The sequence below is a fragment of the Arachis hypogaea genome, chromosome 15 (assembly GCF_003086295.3).
Source record: "Arachis hypogaea cultivar Tifrunner chromosome 15, arahy.Tifrunner.gnm2.J5K5, whole genome shotgun sequence".
NCBI lineage: Eukaryota > Viridiplantae > Streptophyta > Magnoliopsida > Fabales > Fabaceae > Arachis > Arachis hypogaea.
Genome location: NC_092050.1, coordinates 128324726 through 128349146, shown reverse-complemented (window position 1 = coordinate 128349146; position 24421 = coordinate 128324726). Strand labels below are relative to the sequence as shown.

The 24421-nt window shown below is 34.9% G+C and overlaps 1 non-coding gene across 1 annotated transcript; it reads right to left on the bottom strand.

Annotated features, from left to right (window-relative positions):
- Window positions 1–7936: 7936 nt before the first annotated feature.
- On the bottom strand, window positions 7937–8045 carry LOC112752832 (small nucleolar RNA R71). Its single transcript, XR_003177245.1, has one exon. It is a non-coding gene; the product is annotated as a small nucleolar RNA R71 (small nucleolar RNA).
- Between the last annotated feature and the right edge of the window lie 16376 nt (window positions 8046–24421).

Below are 24421 nucleotides of genomic sequence, written 5' to 3'. Positions count from 1 at the left end.
TTGATCTCCAACTTACACTTCTTGTAGCTTTCTTTGCTTTTCTCTAATAGCCTTTGGGATCTGTCCGAAGTTTTTTTTTCCCCACTCCTCTAAAGATTTGCTACAGTTTCCTAATTTTTCTTGTAGATTAGGTGTTTCCGGTATCCATGTTCTCCTTACTACCTCTTCACACTCTTCATTTTCCAGCCATACTTGCTCAAATCCAAAAATATGTGTTCTCTTTATCTTCTATTATGATTCTCCCAGTATATTTACAAGTATTGGAGAGTGGTCCAATCTATATCTTTGAAGATGCTGGACCACCGCTCTTAGGAAAGCCTCCCTCCAGTCTATGTTACTAATAGCTCTATCGAGTCTTTCTTGCACATTCTAATTTCCATTATGGTTATTGAATCAAGTAAAATTATGTCCTACAAAGCTCAAGTCAAGTAGTTCATTTACCTCTAAACCATAATTAGTTTGATCATTGAGTTTTTAACCTGTTTACTTTGGTCCATCAATTTCACGTGATAAATCAAGTATTCTTTTCTAGAACAAAATACTTATATGTGTAGTTAATTGTCATTATAATTAGATATGGCAAAAATATATGTAGAAGAAAGCACTCGAAGAAATTATCCACAATGAAATTAGATATGGACCTGTAAATTCTCCATGAAAACGGAATGTAGAGGTACTCGTATCCATAGAAATCTACAAGAGAAATTTACTAAAATATTCTCATTTTTATATACAAAAATTATAAGTTGTCATGTTGAATATTTAATGTTTGGGTTTGATTATGTTAAATTGTGTTTGAAATTTTAGATTGTGTTACCTTATATTAAATATTGATAAATTTTTAAGCGTGTTAAATTTAAAAAAAAAAAAAACACCTATGGATACCTATAGACATTCATCATCTCCATAAATACAATTAAACGAGGACCCATCACGAGAATAAAACGAGTACGAAAGACATTTTGATAAACAGGGATAAAAGCAAAAAAGAGATACCTATCCCATGAATACCCATTGCCATCTCTAATTGTAATACTTTGGGGTGTGCCTTGTGCATAAGCCAACACAAACTAAATTTATTTATGTCCAAATTTGATTCTGATATTTCATAGATTTATTTTAAAAACTCAAACTCAACTTTAAATTAACCTAAATAAATTGGGTAAAACCTGATCGACCCAACATATAATTAGCATATATAATTTTATATATTTTATACAACAAATTAATAAAATTTGATTTTTAAAAGTTAAATTTAATAAATATTATACGTATTTATATAAAAAAAATAAATCAATTTATAGGTAAATGGTATTATATAATATAAAAATATTTATTGAAGTATAAAGCATAAGATTTATTAATAATTTTATTATAAAATATGTATTTTAGTTATATAATATGACTTTAAGACGGGTTGTGTCGACTCAAAGCATAATTCAAACTCGACACAAAAATGATATTGAGTAAAAATAATAAATTCGGTCTCAATAAAATATGCTTCGGGTCTGGTCTGGTTTTGAGTCGGATTGGATCTTACATACCACTAATGGCAGCCTAACTAATGCATGGTTTAACTAACAAATATTACACTAAAGGTGCAAAAACTCAATTGGGTTCTTGAAGGTTGTAGAAGGCTTAGAGAATGGGGGGTTGAATCTATGGCCTTCTTTTACTTTAATGAAATAACCCTTTAATTACAAACTTTCAATTTGAATTTGTTTGAACTCAGCAGCGAAAAATTTATGAGACAATTTCATTTTGTCTCATGAATATCAGAAAATAGAATAGAGAAGGGAAGAGAGAAGCTGACACCATCATGTATCCTGGTTTGGTTGCCTTGTGTAATGCAACCTACATCCAATCTCCACCACAACAGTGGTGAAATTTTCACTATAGTTAAAGTATTACATACACCAATTCCACAGGATTGACACAATCTTTTCCCTCTCAAGTTCTAACCTAACTTGACTTGGTTATGCTAATACCTAACTCTTCACTCTTAGTGCTTACCCAACTAAGAAAGGGGTACCTCACTGGTACAAGATACAAGACACAAAACCAAGCTAAAGAAATCTGAAATTACTCTAGGCTTTTCTCTCAAGTGTATCACTCAGCCTTTTTATCACTCTTTGGCTTTTACTTGATCTCTCTCTTTATGCCTTTTCACTCTCAAGAAATTACAGAAAGATATACATTAAAAATGAAAACTACAATCTGTAAAACATGAAGCAGATTGATTGCTTCAATAGCCTCTATTGCTATGCGATGAACCAGATTTGCTTAACTCTGATTTCGTTCCTCATTCTGGCGGAATGCTCCTTTGATAGAAAGCACTGTCCAAGTTGATGAAATCTCTCAGAGAAGACTTCTCAGAACATGAACTTCAAACCTTAGTTCACTCTCCTTGCTTCAACAGAAACAAATTTTTTTTCTTTTTGTATCTCCTTGCATGTTGTTGAGATGCTCTCTTCTAAGTCAAACCTCGAGTTTTGTACTTCACCAACTTAGCCGTTCACTTTCTTCTATTAATCCCAAATTGGAATTTTGGAACAGATCCCTTTTTCTTGACCGAAAGACTCAGAACATCAAAGAAGAAAAGTTTTCAATGGTAATCCCACATCTGAACCCTTGAGATACTACTTGGTCCCCAAGAAATGATCTTGGCCTTTGATTCACAGTAGTGTGTCTCAGAAATCACTTTTTCCATATATCTCAAAATGAAGTAGCAGAGAGTTAGAAAAGGAGAGAAGAAATTAAGATGCATGTAAAAGAATATGAATCACCTTTAGCCTCTATCTTAGCTTGATATGGTTTGATTTGGGTGATTAGACCTCAATCTTTTTGCTTAATTCTTCTCTTTCTTTCTTCTTCGATGATTGACTTAGGAACGAAGCACTCTCTCTCTTCTCTGAGTTCTGTTTGAATTGAAAAAGGAATGTTGCTTTGGTGGCAAACACTTGGAGAAATTAGCTTGAGAGAATTACATTGGACTTAGGTTGGCTTTGATCCAATTGACCTAGCTGAATTTCTTGCTTTGATTTCTTAACTCAACAATATCTCTCTTGATGACAAACATAATTAAAATATTAATAAAAAAGAATTGAATTTGAATATAGTTAAGGAACTTCCCTTTGATTTTGTGTTGTTCCCCCTTTCCTTTAAAAGGGTTGCTCCCCCTAGATTAGTGCTCTTCTCTTCCTTCCTGTTTATTATTCTTATAGAGAACACAATAAAGTACAACACACAATTTAACTTGACTAAGGGATTTTACACAACCATCAACAAAAATCCAACCCAAACTTTGACAGATAACATCATTAATTTTAACAAATATCCATTTCAAAAAAATTGCTCAAAATTGAACAAAACAGAGCATCAAGACTAACAAAGACATGACCAAGCAATAAATCTTGTGAGGTGAGGTCAAATATAATTATCACAGCCTGATCATAGCAGCATCAAGCTTTCAAGTTCAATTCAGAAAAAATGTCATAGCAGCAAATATTCACATGCAACTACTCCCCTTTTTGTCATCAAGGGTGGAACAAAAGTGAACTAAAACCTGCAACAAAGTGTTAGTGCAAAGTCCAAAACAAGTAGGTAATTAACTAAGTACAACAGTAGTTAAAAGTATTACAATCATCCAGAATAAAACGTAGAGTAGTTCAAAAATAAATGACAACAGTTTTCATGAGACAAAAGTGAACACAAGGCAGCAGCAATCATGAAACAATTTCAGGCATCCGAACCATCCTCCTCAGAATCAGCTTCTTCTTCAGCATCAGTGGCAGCATCTTCATCCTGTTGGAGGTTATCAATGAACTTCATGAAAACAGCCACTCTATCTCTTGATTTCCTGAAGAAGTTCTCATGCTTGCTTCTTAGCTTCCTATGTTCTTTGCTCATAGCAATCATATGGTTTGACTGGGAGATAAATTCTTGTATCATGTCCTTAACAATCCCAAATAAAGCATATTTTTGTCCAGTTGAGACTGAGGTACCCTCTGTAGAAGGAGGAGGATAATCCTCAGGAACAGATTCATCATCATCATCATCAAGCACTACCCTTTCAGAACGAGTGGGTCTTTTTTTTTGTTGTTTCACTGAACCACCTCCTTTTAGATATGAGTGTCTATTTTCATAATCCTCATTTGACAAGTCAACACCAAAATGCTAAAAAATACAAGTTAAGAACATGGCATAAGGAAGGACTTTATCTTTCTCAGTTCTAACAGAATCAAACATATATCTTACCATTAAATAAGCAAAAGAGATTTCTATTTTTGTGAGAATAGCATATAAAACAAGGGTGTTAGTGTACGATACCCTTTGGTATGAACCACTCTGAGGAAGGATAATATGATTTACTATATGGTGCAGCTGAGCACGATTATAACCCAGGGCCTTGTGAGGGTGTGATGCCATCAATCAGAGAAACGTGTTCACATATATAAGCCAGAGCATCATTGAAATAGATATCAACTCCTTCATCTCACTTACCCGAAGCATAGGCACATGCTCTAACATTAGTGTATTTTAAGGAATCACTGATAGTTTCATTATTTAGCACAATGTCTCGGCCCTTGACATAAGAATGAATACTTCCCTCATGGTATGTCATATTTGCATAAAACTCCCTGACTAATAGTGGGTAAACAGGCTTTTTAATTTTAAAAAGATGATGCCAGTCCAGAAATTCCAAATTTTCAACAAAAGAAAAACCTTTACTTTTCAGAGAGGGTAAATCAGTAAGAAAAATGGGACATAGGGTACGGTACTGAATGACTCCGTCAAAAAAATTATTATTCATGGCAGACCTAAACCTATGAGGGTTATAGTTTGAGTGGGAGGTCATAAAGTGTGATTTGTATGCAAAGAGATCAATGTCTAATTTCCTAACAGATTTAAGAGGGATACGTAATTTACCTCTCTAAGGACGATTGGAAACAGACCTTGTCTTAGGTTGAGTTGGCTCAGTGGCTGGTTCAACTACAGCAGGGCGTTTCCCTTTCAAGGTGCTTGGATTCAATGGAGCGCTGTGAGGAGCGCTAGGAGTTGAGGTTGGCTTGGAGGAAGATGGAATCCTTGAGGGATTCTTGGTGCGAGCCATGGAATCTGTGCGAGGAGGAGATGTAGGAAGAGAAGGAGAAGGTGTAAAGGTTCGGTCTTGTGAACGAGTGGAGGGTTTTGATTTTGCTAGAAGCTTGAGAACCTTTTCACAAGGAGGATTTTGAAGAACAATTTTCTTCCTCATTTGGTTGGTTTTTTATTTTGGAACAAAGAGACGAAGTAAAGGTAACGGGGAAAAACCGAAGGGTTGAAGGAAGGAGTTATGAAGGGAGAAGATGGAGTGTTGGTAACTGATGCGTGAGCATCTTTCCTATCTTTTTTTAGTGAATTTGTATCTAAATTGTTGAGTTTAATAAAGAATTAATTATCTTTTAGCCAATATGGATGCTACTTTGAATCTTGTGTAATTCTGTTTATTTTAGGTAGCATTCAGCTGGATTTGATGGAGTTTCTGCAGAAGAAGAGATGAAGGCGAATGATGCTGTCAACCCTAACCTCTCTGTACTCAAACCTTAATAACTCGAGCTACAAAGGTCCAATGGACGTAATTTCAGTGGCGTTGGAAAGCTAACTTTCAGAGCTTTCCAACGATATATAATAGTTCATACTTCTTCTCCGAACTCGCTGCTAAGGCTGCGCATAACTTGAGATTTCTCAAGTTAGGCGCAAGACACAACAACAATACGCGAGATTGGTCCTGCCCACTTCAAGTTAGGCGCACTAAAGCCCAAGTTAGGCGCAGCTTCACTCAACTAAACTCCAATTCATGCTGCCAAGCCCAAGTTAGGCGTGGATCATAGTGAAGCCAAGTGGTCTCCATCCATCAATTGAAGATTTGCTGATTGCTATAATTAATTCTAATTTAAATTCAAATTTTAACAAATAGGAAAAGATATTATGTTAATTTTAAAGATATATTTTAAATTAATTAGGATTAGATATAAATAGGGGGATACCACCTCAACATTATTAGATTCCAGACTACCAAAATACATTTTATTAGAATCCTTATTTTCTACTCTGAACCATGAGCAACTAATCCTCCATTGTTAAGGTTAGGAGCTCTGTCTATTTCTATGGATTAATTTTATTGCTTTTTCTATTTTAATTTATGCATGGATTTATAATTTAAGAATTGTTTTCGCTCTTTATCTTATGAATTTGGGTGGAACGGAAGTATGACCCTCTTTCTATTTGAGTTCTTGTATAACTTGGAAAAGCTCTTTACTTGAACAACAGCTTGAAAACATATTCTCCTAAATTTTAATTATCTGGATTTAACGGGATACGTGACAGATAATCCTTTTATTTTTGGGTAATTAGAGTTTTTGTGGCATATAAACTGGAATTTGATCATGTAGCTTCTAATTGGAATTAATTGACCAAGGAATTGGCAGTTAATGAATTTTAGAGGAGACTAGAAAGGTCTAAGGAATTAGGGTCTAGTCACATATAGTTTGCCATAAATTAAATCCTACATGATTAAAATAGTTAGTAAGAAAAATTAATCCGTAAAAATAGATAACTCTAAAACCTTAACTGCTTTCTCAATATTTTATTCCTCACCTATTCACCTGCTTGTCTTCAAACTCTTCTTTATTGTTTAATGCTTTTGAACTTCCAAACACTATTTTCTTTTTGTCTAACTAAGCCTATCAAACACTATTGTTGCTTAATCCATCAATTCTCGTGGGATCAACCCTTACTCACGTAAGGTATTACTTGGTACGACCCGGTGCACTTACCGGTAAGTTAGTGGGTTACAAATTTCACACCAAGTTTTTGGCGCCGTTACCGGAAATTGATAGTAATTAACAATTATTCGTTGTTTGATTGCTTAGATTATATATATATATATATATATATATATATATATATAATTTTTATTTTGCATTTCTTTTTTTTTACGTTATTTTTTCTTTTTTCCTTTACGTTAATTTTTTCTTTTTTTTCCTTTACGTTATTTTTTTTCTTTTTCCTTTTCATTTACTTCCCCCCTTCCCTTTATACCGTATCCTTTTTTTTATTTTATTTTACTTTTATTATTAAAAAAAATAAAAATAAAAATTTAAATAAATAAATAAATAGCACCAATATTTTTTTAATTTCTGAAATTAAGTTTGGTGTTTTCTAATTAATTTTATTTTTATTTTTATTATTTTGGCTTAATAATTTCAAAATTTTTGTCTTAATTTTAATTGCAATTTTCAATTTTTTTTATTTATTTGTATTTTTATTTTATTTCTTTACACAGGTTCCCTCACAGGGACTTCTCTACACTCTGACGTAGAGAGTCCCATCTTTTCTTGTTTTCTGTTTGTGTATGCGCAGGAACAGAGACAAAGAATATCTCTTAGACTTTGATCCTGAACCTGAAAGAACTTTCAGGCGGCGTTTGCAACAAGCAAGACTTTACAAGGCTACAGAGTCCACTATGGATCCTAACAATAATGCTAATGTCAATGTGGCAAATCCGAATAGGGATGAGCAACAAAGGAGAGTGCTTGGCTCTTATTCTGTCTCTACTGCGGATCTTTATGGAAAAAGCATTGTGGTACCTCCTATAGCTGCAAACAACTTTGAGTTGAAGCCACAATTGATCACCCTGGTGCAACAAAACTGCCAATATCATGGACTTCCTCATGAAGATCCAAATCAGTTTATATCTGATTTTCTGTAGATTTGTGATATTGTGAAGACAAATAGAGTGAACCCAGAGGTGTACAAACTCATGCTCTTCCCATTTGCTCTGAAAGATAAAGCAAAGCTTTGGTTAGATTCCCAACCAAAGGAGAGTCTGAATACTTAGGAAAAGGTTGTTACAGAATTTCTCACTAAATTTTTCCCACCAAAGAAGCTGACTAAGCTCAGGTTGGAGGTTCAGACTTTCAGACAGAAGGAGGGTGAAACTCTTTATGAAGCTTGGGAGAGATACAAGCTACTGACTAGGCAATGCCCTCCGGACATGTTCTCCAAATGGACCCAACTAGATATCTTTTATGAAGGTTTGGGTGAGATGTCCAAGATGAGCCTAAACACTTCTGCAGGCGGTTCACTGCATAAGAAAAAGATACCAGAGGAGACTATTGAGCTGATTGAATTGGTTGCAAGCAACCAATATCTATACTCATCTAACAGGAACCCTGTGAACTCTGAAACCTCTCAGAAGAGAGGCGTGTTGGAAGTGAAAGTTGTTAATGCTCTTCTTGCTTAGAACAAGTTTATGTCTCAGCAAATAAATCTACTTACTCAACAGATGGGTGGCATGCAAGTCTCAACTATCAACACACAAAATTCACCACAAGAAATCTCCTATGACATGACAGGTAATTTTGTGCAAAATGATAATTATGATTATGCTCAACCTTCTTCTGAACAGGTGAATTACATGGGGAGTGATCCTAGGAATCCCAACAATGATCCATATTCTAAGACATACAACCAGAGATGGAGAAATCACCAAATTTTGGATGGAGGGACCAACCTCAGAGACCTCAGAACTTCAACAATAGTTCTCAGGGTGGTTTCCAGCAGAACAATGATTTGGAAGCAATATTGACAGGTTTTAGACAGGAAACCAGAGCATCCATCAAGAACCTGGAGATTCAAATGGGTAAATTAGCCACAAAAGTCACTGAAATTGATCAGAGGACCACTAATAGCCTTCCTGATAACACAATTCCAAATCCAAGAGATGAATGTAAGGCTATCACCTTGATAAGTGGACAAGTGGCAAGTACAGAAGTACAAGTTATGTAGGAAACCAGAGCCTCCATTAGAAACTTAGAGGTGCTAGTGGGCCAACTGAGCAAGCAAATACTTGAGAGGTCTGCAAGTACATTTCAAGAGGATACAATGGTGAACCCAGGAGAAGATTGCAAGGTTATTCAATTGAGAAGTGGTAAAGTATCTAGCTCTGAGACCAAGGCCAATGAAGAGCTAGTTGAAAAGGAAGCTCTAGAGGAGAAGAAGGGAGAAGTGGAGCACACCCCTCAAAAGCGTGCAGACAACCCATTCCCAGACTCTCTTGACACTTATCCTACTTTGCCAAAGGCTCCCGAGTACAAGCCTAAAATGCCATATCCTCAGAGACTTCAGAAGGAGACCAAGGACAAGCAGTTTTCAAAGTTCTTGGAAATCTTCAGAAAGTTACAAATCAATATTCTTTTTGCTGAGGTTTTGGAACAAATGCCTCTCTATGCCAAGTTCATGAAGGAGCTGTTGTCAAAGAAGAAGCCTTTAAAAGGAGATGAGACAGTGGTCCTGACTAAAGAATGCAGTGCCATCATTCAGAATAACTTACCAAAGAAGATGCCAGATCCAGGGAGCTTTCAAATTTCATGCACCTTTGGGAGCACAACCTTTGAGAAAGCGTTATGTGATCTGGGAGCAAGCATCAATTTAATGCCCTTGTATGTGATGAAGAAGCTGCAGATCCAAGAGGCACAACCCACAAAGATAGCATTACAGATGGCAGATAAATCTATGAAGCCTACATACGGATTAGTGGAGAATATCTTGGTCAAAGTGGGTAAGTTCTTCCTCCTAGCAGATTTTATAATTCTTGATACAGGGGAGGATGAGAATGCCTCTATAATTCTAGGAAGACCATTCCTAGCCACTGGAAGAGCTTTGATTGATATAGAAGTGGGTGAATTAGTGCTTAGAGTGCATAATGAGCAACTGGTCTTTCATGTCTTTAAAGATATACATTCAACAGATGAAGAAGAGAGGTGCATGCAGGCTGAGCTTATTGATCCAATCCTTCAAGAACCCCCTGATGATGCACAGCAGAGTCTGTAACTCAAACCTCTTTTGGTAACAATCAGTAAAATTTCTCCTGACATCAAACCTAAGTTTGGTGTTGGAAATGCATCATCCACCAAGGAGGAGGTTTCCAAAAAGAAGAAAATACCCAGGGGATGGAGAAACAAAAAGATCCCCACTGAAGGTTTCTCCCCAGGAATGAAGGTGGTGTTAACTAAGCATCCAGTGTGGATTTATACAGTAAACAGAATTCTCTCTCTGGAGCATATTGAGCTAATTTATGGAGACACAGGAAAGAAATTCAAAGTAAGGGGTGAAGAGCTGAACCCCTATGATCCTCCTCCTTAGAGGAGCTGACCGTCAAGCTAGTGACGTTAAAGAAGCGCTTGTCGGGAGGCAACCCGATAATTTCGTATCCTTAGTTATTCTTCGTAGTAGTAGCTTTCTTACTTATTTGATTTTTATTGAGTTTTTATTATTTTTCTGATCATGCAGCTATTTTAGAACAGGAACCGAAGATTCCTCTTACTATTTGTTTTTATTTTCAGTTATTCTTTGCTTGAGGACAAGCAAACCTTTAAGTTTGGTGTTGACGCTTCGCTTAAGAGTTTTCTGTTTATTTTTATTAAGGGAGGTGAATCATCTTCACAAAGGAGCACAACCTGAAGAATAAAACGACCGCTCGGATAACTAAGGTGGTTGAGTTCCTTTCATTTTTTCTTTCCCGCTTTTATTATGTTATGTTCTGGTTTCCTGCTACTTTGTTTTGTTTATTGCATGATCTTTTATTAGTAGATTCATAGGTTCTAGTTTAATTTTCTGTTAAGTGCTTTAATTCTGAAAATATGTCTAATGTATTACTCACTGAGCTTGAAATTCAAATAAAAAAAATACAGAAGTGATGTATTGCATGAGAAAGTGAGTTTATATTGAAGAATAGTCTTATTTACTTAGATGTGGTGGTACTTTTTGTGATTCTAAATGCATGACTTGAACAGTGCATATTTTTGATAGTGAAGTTTATGAATGTTAAAATTGTTGGCTCTTGAAAGAATGATGAAAAAAGAGAAATGTTATTGATAATCTGAAAAATCATAAAATTGATTCTTGAAGCAAGAAAAAGTAGTGAAAAACACAAAGCTTGCGAAAAAAATTTATATAAGATAAAGAAAAAAAAAAGAAAAGCAAGCAGAAAAAGCCAATAACCCTTCAAACTAAAAGGCAAAGAGTAAAAAGGATCCAAGGCTTTGAGCATTAATGGATAGGAGGACCCAAAGGAATAAAATCCTGGCCTAAGCGGCTAAAATCAAGCTGTCCCTAACCATATGCTTGTGGCGTGAAGGTATCAAGTGAAAAGCTTGAGACTGAACGGTTAAAGTCGTGGTCCAAAGCAAAAAGAGTGTGCTTAAGAGCTCTGGGCACCTCTAACTGGGGACTCTAGCAAAGCTGAGTCACAATCTGAAAAAATTCACCCAGCTATGTGTCTGTGGCATTTATGTATCCAGTGGTAATACTGGAAAATAAAATGCTTAGGGTCACGGCCAAGACTCATAAAGTAGCTGTGTTCAAGAATCAACATACTGAACTAGGAGAATCAATAACACTATCTGAATTCTGAGTTCCTATGGATGCCAATCATTCTGAACTTCAAAGGATAAAGTGAGATGCCAAAACAATTCAGGATTGCAGTTGTAAACCCCACTATAAGAAGAGACATGAGCTTAATCGAACTCTCATTCTCATGCAAATTCACATCCTAAGCTTATATTAGTTCTGGTTGCTTGAGGACAAGCAACAGTTCAAGTTTGGTGTTGTGATGCGTGAGCATCTTTCCTATCTTTTCCTAGTGAATTTGCATCTAAATTATTGAGTTTAATAAAGAATTAATTATCTTTTAGCCAATATGGATGCTACTTTGAATCTTGTGCAATTCTGTTTATTTTAGGTAGCATTCAGCTGGATTTGATAGAGTTTCTGCAAAAGAAGAGATGAAGGCGAATGATGCTGTCAACCCTGACCTCTCTGTACTCAAACCTGAATAACTCGAGTTACAAAGGTTCAATGGACATGATTCCATTGACGTTGGAAAGCTAACTTCCAGAGCTTTCCAATGATATATAATAGTCCATACTTCTTCTCCAAACTCGCTGCCAAGGCTGCGCATAACTTGAGATTTCTCAAGTTAGGCGCAAGACACAACAACAATACGCGAGATTGGTCCTGCCCACTTCAAGTTAGGCGCATTAAAGCCCAAGTTAGGCGCACTAAAGCCCAAGTTAGGCGCAGCTTCACTCAACTAAACTCCAATTCATGCTGCCAAGCCCAAGTTAGGCGTGGATCATAGTGAAGCCAAGTGGTCCCCATCCATCAATTGAAGATTTGCTGATTGTTATAATTAATTCTAATTTAAATTCAAATTTTAAAAAATAGGAAAAGATATTATGTTAGTTTAAAAGATAGATTTTAAATTAATTAGGATTAGATATAAATAGGGGGATACCACCTCAACATTATTAGATCCCAGACTACCAAAATGCATTTTATTAGAATCCTTATTTTCTACTCTGAACCATGAGCAACTAATTCTCCATTGTAAAGGTTATGAGCTCTGTCTATTCTATGGATTAATTTTATTGCTTTTTCTATTTTAATTTATGCATGGATTTATAATTTAAGAATTGTTTTCGCTCTTTATCTTATGAATTTGGGTGGAACGGAAGTATGACCCTCTTTCTATTTGAGTTCTTATATAACTTGGAAAAGCTCTTTACTTGAACAACAGCTTGAAAACATATTCTCCTAAATTTTAATTATTTGGATTTAACGGGATACGTGACATATAATCCTTTTATTTTTGGGTAATTAGAGTTTTTGTGGCATATAAACTGGAATTTGATCATGTAGCTTCTAATTGGAATTAATTGACCAAGGAATTGGCAGTTAATGAATTTTAGAGGAGACTAGAAAGGTCTAAGGAATTAGGGTCTAGTCACAGATAGTTTGCCATAAATTAAATCCTACATGATTAAAATAGTTAGTAAGAAAAATTAATCCGGAAAAATAGATAACTCTGAAACCTTAACTGCTTTCTCAATATTTTATTCCTCACCTATTCACCTGCCTGTCTTCAAACTCTTCTTTATTGTTTAATGCTTTTGAACTTCTAAACACTATTTTCTGTTTCTCTAACTAAGCCTATCAAATACTATTGTTGCTTAATCCATCAATCCTCGTGGGATCGACCCTTACTCACGTAAGGTATTACTTGGTACGACCCGGTGCACTTGCCGATAAGTTAGTGGGTTACAAATTCCGCACCAGTAACCGCACCATGAAAAAGGATTTTTTTTAAAACATGAAATTACATCATCTATGATTTGACCTTGAAAGGAATTGATATAAGAAAGAAAAAGTGATTTGATTTTATTAAAAATTAAAATAGAAAGTAATTTAAATTTGAAATTTTTTTACTAAAGGACAAAAGGAATAAAATAAAATAAAAACACATGGATAATGTAACACTCATTTAGGGCCCATAGGTGGTTGGGTTTAAGGAAACACATAGGACCACTGAGAATCTGAATTTTTAAGGTCGGCCCAGATGATTCAGCATATGCAATAAGGCCCAGAGAGCGAAGTTCAGAGAGATGGTTCTTCATATGCCCAGAATTGTCTCATCCCAACCTATGAGACAAAAACTTCAACAAACACATCAATAATTTTCAAACAATGAATCATGACATAAAATCCCTAGACTAGTCTTAAGCATGCAGAATCTGTCTTCAGCGAGTGATTTAGTAAAAATATCAGCTCATTACTCTTCTGATTTAACAAATTGAATGCCAATATCCCCTTTTTGAACATGTTCTCTTATCAAGTGAAATCTCACTTCAATATGTTTAGTTCTAGAGTGCAAAACTAGATTCTTTGAAATATTAATGGCCCTCATATTGTCACACACAAGAGAATATCTTCAACATTTAATTTATAATCAGCAAGCTGTGTTTTTAACCACATAAGCTGAGAATAACAAGAAGAAGCAGCTATATACTCAGCCTCTACAGTAGATAAAGCCACTGTGGACTGCTTCTTACTTGACCAGACATTTATAGACTTTCCAATGAAATAACATGTGCCTGATGTGCTCCTTCTATCAACTCTATCACAAGCAAAATCTGTATCACAATAACCAACTGCAGAAAAATTATCAGTCTTAGGATACCATAAACCAAAATTGGATGTGTCATGAACATATCTAATGATCCTTTTAACTGCTGAAAGATGTGACTCTTTTGGTTTTGATTGGAATCTTGAACACATTCCAACACTTTGCACAATATTAGGTCTAGAGGAAGTTAAGTACATAAGAGAGCCAATCATTCCTCTATATCTAGTCTCATCTACATCTTTCTTAGTTTCTCCTTTTTCTAATTTTGAATTAGGGTGCATTGGAGTTCCCATGGGTTTGGTATATTTCATACCAAATTTTTAACTAGTTCCTTGGCATACTTCTCTTGATGAATAAAAATACCAAGTTTAGTTTGCTTAATTTGAAGTCCAAGAAAAAAATTAAGTTCACCCATTATACTCATGTCAAATTCACTTGTCATGAGTTTTCCAAATTCAGTACAAAGGGATTCATTGGCTGATCTAAAAATAATGTCATCAACATAAATTTGGACTAGAATGAAAGAAACATTAGAATTCTTGATAAACAGAGTAGTGTCTGTGGTGCCTCTTTGAAAATCATTTTTCAACAGAAAAGAGCTAAGTCTCTCATACCAAGCTCTAGGAGCTTGTCTTAAACCATAGAGAGCTTTTGATAGTTTGAAAATATGGTTAGAAAATTCTTTATTTTCAAAACCAGGTGGCTGAGCCACATACACTTCTCTATCTATCACATCATTCAAGAATGCACATTTCACATCCATTTGATATAATTTAAAACCACAAAAAGCAGCATAAGCTAGAAGAAATCTTATGGCTTCTATTCGGGCAACAGGGGCAAAGGATTCATCAAAATCTATTCCCTCTTCTTGGTCATATCCTTGTACCACCAATCTTGCTTTATTTCTAGCAATGCTTCCATCTTCACCAAGCTTGTTCTGAAATATCCATTTGGTGCCTATTACTTTCTTTCCACTTGGCTTTGGAACCAATGTCCAAAATTGGTTCTTCTCAAACTCATGAAGCTCATCCTTCATTGCCTTTACCCAAGAGGGGTCGTCAAGAGCTTCCTTGACGTTTTGAGGCTCCCTTTGAGACAGAAAAGCAATGTTAGTTTCTTCATTTGCCTTCCTAGTAGAAGAACGAGTTTTGACACCATGTGAAACGTACCCGATGACAAATTCCTTGGGATAATTCTTTAAGAATCTCTATTCACGAGGTCTAGTGGACTTGGAGGCAGATTCAGTCAATAAGGGATTCAAGGAACTGGTAGTTTCAGGATGTTCTCCAGATTCATGAGACAAAACAGAATTATCTCTTGCAGAATTTTTAGCAGCTGCAGTTTCTGATTCAACTTGCTCAGAATTCTCATTTTCATGATTTTGTGCCTTTTCAACATCCTTTTGAACCTGATTTCCTATATCACAGTCTTCCAAAACACTTTGAACCAAGTTAGTATCACAAAATGTAACATGTATAGACTCCTCAATTATTCTAGAATCTTAATGATAAACTCTATATGCTTTACTATTTGTGGAGTATCCTACAAATAAACACTCATATGCCTTTGGATCAAATTTTTCCAAATTATCTTTATTATTAAGAACAAAGCATTTGCATCCAAAGATATGTAAGTAATTTAAATTTGGTGGGTGACCTTTCCAAAGTTCATAAGGTGTTTTCTTCAAAAGTTTCCTTATGATAGTTCTATTTAAAATGTGGCAAGCAGTGTTAACCGCCTCAGCCCAAAGGAATTTTGGAACATTACTCTCACAAAGTATAGCTCTTGTCATTTCTTGAATACTCCTGTTTTTTCTTTTCACAACACCATTTTGTTGTAGTATTCTTGGACAAGAGAAGTTGTGTGATATTCCAAATTTCTCACAAAAGGATTCAAATTAATGGTTTTCAAATTCAGTTCCATGATCACTTCTTATAGAAGAAATCTTTAAATCCTTTTCATTTTGAACTTTCTTGCTAAAAATTTCAAAGGCCAAAAAGGCTTCATTTTTGTGTGCAAGAAATAAAACCCATCCAAATCTAGAGTAGTCATCCACAATTACTAAACCATAATGTTTACCACCTAATTAAGCGCTGCCTTTGTCAAACCTTATCAAAGGAAGACCTCTTACTAATCCCTTCTTGACAAGTTTGTTTATTTGAAACATACTTGCATGGCCTAATCTCTTATGCCATAGCCACTTTTCAGACTCTTTAGAATGAAAACAAGCTACATTTTGATCCTTTAGTTCATCAAGGGTAAGTCCATACACATTATCACAACGCTTAGCAATAAACAATACTTCATTGGTCTTTTCATTTACAACACAGCATTCCAATCTTTTAAAAATCACCAAATAACCTAAGTCACACAATTGAATTATACTAAAAAAAATTATGCCTTAAGCCATTTACTAAGAAGACATCATCAATGAAAGTAGATTGATTGTTACCTACTTTTCCAACAGCCACAATTTTACCTTTTCCATCATCTCCAAAGGTCACAAAGCCTCCATCATACTTGTTTAGTTTGATGAAAAAAGTTGACCTTCTAATCATGTGCCTTGAGCATCCACTGTCCAAGTACTACATCTCCCTTTTGTTCTTGGATGCTAGACAAATCCGCGTTAAAACTTCAAGTAACCTTAGGTATCCAAATTAATTTGGATCCTTTGAAGTTAATCTACCTTGATTGCCCAAGTGCATTGAAATCACAGACAACATTGTAAATTTGGTTTCCTACTATTCTTTTTTCAATGAAGCATTGTGAGTATGAGTGACCAAATTTCTTATAATTAAAATAATAATTTTCTGATGCATGTTGCTAAAATGGAGATGAGTTATGATGCTGGAAATGATTAAAGGACTGAAATTTTCTGGTTTTTGGAAGAGGTGCATTTCTTTTGATAAAATGATTTTTGTTATGATTTTTTCTTTTTGCAAAAGCATTCCAACAAAAATTTTTGAATGTGTTTTGGCTTTTTGAAGATGAGGTTCTATTGTTAAATGTTGGTTTTTTGAATGTAATCTCATTGGTTGGAACATAGCCAAGACTCGACTTGTTAGAAACAGTTTCGGTTCTTGAAGACAAAGTATTTTCATTTGAAAAGGAACTTCCAAAATTTTCTTCATATATGGGAACATGTCCTAAAACAGATTTGTCCATGTTGGACTTAGTTTTCGATGAAGAGGCCAGAAATATTGTAGGAGATCTATCAAAAAACAGCATCATCATTTGTCACATATCCTTAACTAGATTTTTCAAACAATGGTCTTTGACTTGCAAGTAATTTGTCCAAGTTGCTAGAAAGCAAATTTTGCTAAGTCAGCATTAATCTTTTAATCATTTCATTTAGTCTTTCATTTTCAGGAATAAGCTCTTGAGAAGGATCCACAATGTGCTTTCCTTTTAGTTTTTCAAGTTTAGATTTTAAAAATCTGTTTTCTTTAATAATATCTAAAGCACATTCAATTTCCTTCACCTTTTCTTTCAAAAACTCATTTTTAGCTTTCAACATTTCTTTTTCAGATTTACATTTAGTGTATTTTTCCAGCAGTTTTGAAGAATTTTGTGTGAGATCATCAATTATAACATGTAAATCATCTATGGACAAGTCATAGTAATTTACCTCATCAAGTTGATCAACACCAGCCATGAAGCAGATTTGTGCTTCGCATTCTGAGTCTTCTTCTTCATCCGACTCATTCTCAAGATCTTCCCAAGATGCCATGATCACTCTTTTCTTTTCTTTCTTTCCTTTTTCTTCCTTCTTGAGCTTCGGACAGTTGAACTTAAAATGTCCAGCCTCCTTGCAATGATGACAACTCACCTTACTCAAGTCCTTCTTGTATTCTTTTGAGCTTGAACCCTTGGACTTGCCTTTGTTCCACATTAGCCTTCTAAGTCTCCTAGCAAAAAATACAAGTTCATCATCTAAAAAACCATCACTAGACTCACTCTCTTTTGATTCTATTTTTGACTTAAGGGCTATTCCCTTTTTCTCTGAGTCCGGGCTTGTGTGTGTGGCTTCATAGGCAAGGAGTTTTTCTCTCATCTCATTATAGGTTATGGGACTTAGGTTGTTACTCTCGGCTAGGACGGTGGCTGTTGTTTCCCATTCCTTTGTGAGGCTTCTAAGTAGTTTTCTCACTAAGGTTTGTTCTGAGTAGGTTGTACCCATAGCATCGAGGTTGTTGATTATGATTAAGAATCTCTCAAACACTTCATCAATACTTTCTCCATCCTTCATGTTGAACATCTCGTATTCTTTTTCGTAGTATATCAATCCTCGTTTCTTTGACCTGTTTAGTGCCTTCGTGTGTAACCTGGAGTTTCTCCCAGATTTCTTTGACTGTCTTGCATCTAGACATTTTTTAGTAAGCTGATAGCACAGTGAAGAAGGTTGATGGCCTTGGCATTCAGTTCTATTTTCTTCTTGTCGTCGTCATTCCATTCAGTTTCTTCTTTTGGAGTCACCACTCTATCAGCACTTGTTTTTGTTGGAATCTTGGGGCCGCTTACAATGATCTTCCATATGTTATAGTCAATGGATTGGATGAAGATCCTCATCCTCTCTTTCCAGTAGACATAGTTCTTTCCGTTGAAGAATGGAGGCCTATTGTTTGACTGGCCTTCAGTTAGAGTGTAGGCAACTGTGGTTGTGCCCAAGTTGTTCGCCATTGGACCATTGCTTCTAGCGGTGAAGCTTGATTCTTGAGACCAAGGCTCTTGATACCAATTGAAGGTTGTAGAAGGCTTAGAGAATGGGGAGTGAATCTATGGCCTTCTTTTACTTTAATCAAATAACCCTTTAATTACAAACTTTCAATCTAAATCTGTTTGAACTCAGCAGCGAAAAATTTATGAGACAATTTCATTTTATCTCATGAATATAAGAAAACAGAACAGAGAAGGGAAGTGAGAAGCTGACACCATCATGTATCCTGTTTCAGTTGCCTTGTGCAATGCAACCTACATCCAGTCTCCACCACAACAGTGGTGAAATTTTCACTATAGTTAAAGTATTACATATACCAATTCCACAGGATTGACACAATATCCTTTCCCTTTCAAGTTCTAACCTAACTTAACTTGGTTATGCTAATACCTAACTCTTCACTCTTAGTGCTTATCCAACTAAGAAACGGGTACCTCACTGGTACAACATACAAGACACAAAACCAACCTAAAGAAATCTAAAATCACTCTAGGCTTTTCTCTCAAGTGTGTCACTCAACCTTTTTATCACTCTTTGGCTTTTACTTGATCTCCCTCTTTATGCCTTTTCACTCTCAAGAAATTACAGAAAGATATACATTAAAAATGAAAACTACAATTTGTAAAACATGAAGGAGATTGATTGCTTCAACAGCCTCTATTACTATGCGATGAACCAGATTTGCTTAACTCTGATTTCGTTCCTCATTCTGGTGGAATGCTCCTTTGATAGAAAGCAGTATCCAAGTTGATGAACTTTCTCAGAGAAGACTTCTCAAAACATGAAATTTAAACCTTGGTTCTCTCTCCTTGCTTCAATAGAAATAAAATTTTTTTCTTTTTGTATCTCCTTGCATGTTGCTGAGATGCTCTCTTCCAGGTCAACCCTCGAGCTTTGTGCTTCACTAACTTAGCCATCCACTTTCTTCTGTTAATCCCAAATTGGAATTTTGGAACAGATCCATTTTTCTTGACTGAAAGACTCAGAACAGCAAAGAAGAAAAGTTTTCAATGGCAATCTCACATATGAACCCTTGAGATACTACTTGGTCCCCAAGAAATGATCTTGGCCTTTGATTCACAGCAGTGTACCTCAGAAATCACTTTTTCCATATATCTCAAAATGAAGTAGCAGAGATTTAGAGAATGAGGGAAGAAAGTAAGATGCATGTAAAAGGAAATGAATCACCTTTAGCCTCTGTCTTAGCTTGATATGGTTTGATTTGGGTGATTAGACCTTAACCTCTTTGCTTAGCTCTTCTCTTTCTTTCTTCTTCAATGATTGACTTAGGAATGAAGCACTCTCTCTCTTCTCTGAGTTCTGTCCAAATTGAAAAAGGAACGTTGCTTTGGAGGCAAGCACTTGGAGAGATTAGCTTGAGAGAATTACATTGGGCTTAGGTTGGATTTGATCCAATTGACCCAGCTGAATTTCTTGCTTTGATTTCTTTGGGCTTCCTTTGTTTAGACGGCCCACTAGTAGATTCATTTTGTTCCATATTGGGCTGCTGCTATGTTTGCTAATTATGGCCTGCATCACTTAATCAGAAATAATCAAAACTAATTTAGTGATTAGCCCACTAAAAATAATGTTTGTCATCATCAATTTAATTTAGTTAATTTCTTAATTCAATAATTCCTCAATCGACTAAATTGAGCCGTCTACATCTATAAAATTTGGTTCATTAAAAAGTTAAATTAGGTCTATTAAGAAACTAAATTGATTTTAACATCTTTGTGGAGTCCAAATAGTTGTCTGCACAGTAAGATAGCGTTGTTTAGACTCTATTTGTTTTTTGTCTCTGTTAGCCGCCAAAGACATGAACACGGTGGTACATGTTCTTTGTTTGGCTTGTGAGACACAAAAATAAGAGAGGCACAGTTGATAAGCAAAAATTGAAGTTCACGGATATCAGAAAGTGCATCGGATCGCCCAGGTAATACCATGGTGAGTGGATATCGTTTCCACGAGGATTAAAGGATTGAGCAAGCAATTGTCAAATTAAATTCCTAATTAAATTAATAAAACCTGATTTTAAGGGGGCAAGATTGTGTCTTGCTGAGAGCTTGAAAACCTTGAGTTCTTGAATGCTTGAATCCTTACAGATAGAAAGCTTGAATGTTGATTTGCGAGAAGGCAGTGATGGTTAGAGTCAAGGGTTTCAAAGATGTTTATACTTTTAGAGAAATCAAACCTTGTTTACTTATCTTGAAGTTTGCAAAGATCTTTCCCGACAAATCTTTAGTAACCGATTTTCAATTCCTTGGTTCCTCAATTTCTCAAGCATTAATTAGTCGTCAGTTAATTAATCAAGAGATTAAGCATAAAAACTGATTTAGTTTTCAAATAAGATTTAAAAGTAGTCCTTAGGTCCAATTACATGTCACATATTCAAGTTAGTCCTGTCTAATAAAATCTTTAGAAGAAAAACACAATTTTCAAAAGTTGTTCTAATCCGAATTATATGTCACTTATTCAAAATTAGAGTGATTGAAAATCATGCACGTGTTACACACTAATTTAACCACTATTCATAGCCGAATTCAAAGAGTCATGTGAAAGAGTTTTCAAGTTTTAACTCAAATATCAAATTTTCCAATTATAATAAAAGAATTCAAAAGAGATTAGCATACCTTTCGATACCACTAATCCGAATGAAGAATGGATAACTCAATCATGAAATAGATCAATGCAAAACTTTAAAATAAAATAAACGTAGATTAATAACCCATAGAAAACATAAACAGAGCTCATAACCCTTTGACAAAAAATTAGTTACCCATCGAAAAGGAAAGCAAACAATAAAAAGAGATTACGGAGGACCTGAATGTCTGGTTTTGGATCTGAAGATCCCCCTCCCTGTGAACTAGGTTCACTTATTTATATTCTAATTCTAGAATACAAATTCAAACTAAACTAATCTTATCTTTTGGATAAAAAGATAAGCTAACTAATTACTGACTTGTAAATTCAAATATTCAAAACAATAATTCAAATCAAATCTAACAACTGAATCCCTTATGTTTCTAGAAAGAATTAATAACTAATCTTCTAGAGTCTTCAACATTTTGAATGTGATTAAGGCCTCTAATGATGTGGATAATTAAACTTGGGCCTTAATTGTGCTTCTTGAGAGTTGTAATTATATTTAATATGGGCTTGTATTAGAGAAAATTGTGCACAAGGTCCATAAGACACACTTCTAGAGACATACACACACCAGGCGTGTGCATTATTGCATGGAGGGATGCTCGGCGGAGATGAGGAGTTAAGGGAGGCAGCTGGGCTTGGAGTTCATCCGCCGGGCACAGGAGATGGCTGCCGAGCGTGCTTCACTCCTTGGATGGTCCGCCAGGCGTGGATTCCATCCGTCAAGCATGGGAGCTTCAATTCCTTTAGGGCACGCTTTTGTTTTCTTAGGCCATGTTTTTGTTGTTTTTGAATTTTTCCTTTGATTTTTGATTATTTTTTAGTGAAAAAATTCTGAAATCATAAAAACACTAACACAACTTCATATATTTGATTATTTATTAAATTTCATTAGAAAACATAAGTAATTTGATTAAAACCAAAGAAAATAAATGAAAAAAGACTTTAAAAATCACTTAAGATGATGTGTCATCACAACACCAACTTAAAACTTTACTTGTCCTTAAGTAAAAAAAAAGGATAAACGGAGTTTAGGTTAATGAAAAATATTTGAAAAGCTTTAAGATTGAAAACAAAAAGTGAGATTTATGATAATCCTTGTGGCTATGTTTAGCTCTCTTATCTTTCATGAATCATACATACTTAGAATTTAGACATTTTCAAAACTGAATTTTAAATCGTATTATGAGAATTCTTTTAAATTTGAATGACTTGAAGGCAGTTTACTTCTTATTTAGATTAGGAGAAATATATTTTATGGGCTTTTGACTTTTAGTGCTTTGTGACAAGGCAGCTCTTAACGGACTTTTAATCGATAATCCCGGGCCAGTTGGCCCAAGTTATCCGGTGATAAAGCATCCCTCAGATCTAATTATCCAAGCCTCTCCTTAACACAGTCACAACACAAGCATATAACTAGGATTTTGACCCAAGCATCGACCCAGAGCTTCTTTGGACTTCTTAATATTTTGTCTTAAGGTAACTCTTTAAACATGCTTTCAATCGATAATCCCGGTCTAGTTGGCCCAAGTTATTAGGTGATAAAGTACCTCTCGAATTTACTAGCCCAAGTTTATCCTTCAAACAGAAACATTACAAGCACATAACTGGGCCCTAATCATTGGTACTCAAAGCCTTGGAACTTTTGATTTCTTTTGATCTTTCCATCATTTTTTATTTTTTATTTTTATTTTGTCAATTGCTTCAAAAGATTGATAGTCGAATCCTCATAATACTTTTTTAAATTTCTGTTCTTGAAGATTCCTTTTTCTATTTTCTCAAGATTTAAGTATTTCATATTTCTTCAAATGTAACCGCATATACTTAAACACCTCTACTGTTTGTTTTTAAATTATTTAATTCAATCCTTTCATCAAGATATCTTCTATAAAAATAGTTATTAGAAGAACAAGCATTCAAATTTTAAGTTTAAGGTAAAAAAAAAAAGATAGAATATGCAGTGCATGCGAACAAGAAAACAAAAAGGAAACAAAATACAAAACAAAGATAAAGAAAAAGTAGAAGAAAAAACAATGAACAAACGAGAAAGAAATAACTAACCACCATTAAAGAGGATTCATCTTATTTTGATCTTACCCAAGTTTATCACCACTGCTTCGTGTGCAGGTTCTTTATGATCTATGGTGTTATCAACACCAAACTTAGGGGTTTACACTAAACTTCGAGATTTACATTAAACTTAAAGATTAACAGAATAATGAGTATAAATTATTGACAAAAGCATACGTGCATGAAAAGAAAAAGGATAAGATAAAATCCTAATCAACGTAATTTTGAATGAGGTGTATTTGATTTGAAAATGCTCGGCGTCAATTAAGGACGCCGGACGTCCTTGCATGCATGCTCCCCGGGGAGCTTTCCTAATTATACGCCAGGCGTGTGAACATGGGTGTAATAAGACCTTAGATTTTTTTGAAATTAAATAATAAATAATTTATGATTTATTTTATTCATTCAAGATATTATTTTCAAAGATTTTTATATTCATTGGATATTTTTTGTTATTGATTTAAAACTTTAGTAATTGAAGAATAATTAAAATTTTATATGCTTTAATTTGAATAATTAGATTTTTAACTTTATTTTATAATTAAAAAAATTAATTTGATTATCTCTAATTATTGAAGTAGAGTATTTATTTAAAAATAAACTGTAAATTGATAATTAAATAGTATTTTTTTATAGATTTTATTATTGGATTAAAATTAGTTTTCAATTACTCCATTACCCTTAATTTTATTAAGAATAACTAAAACTACCCCACCCCTTTTTAATTCACAAACCCTAACCATAAAACTCCACACACACAACTCTCACCCTAATTTTCCTTCCCTTCAGCCGCCACACCCCTCCCCTTTCTTCCAAAAACACAAACACACACACCCATGAAGAAGGAGAGAGAAAGAGCACGGAGAGCAAAGAAAAGAGAGATGGAAGATCTGCTGCCTCGCTGCCGACGTGATCATCGAACTGTCGTACGCAAGGAGCTCGTGCCACGATCATCAGCGTCCTCCAGCTTTGCCTGC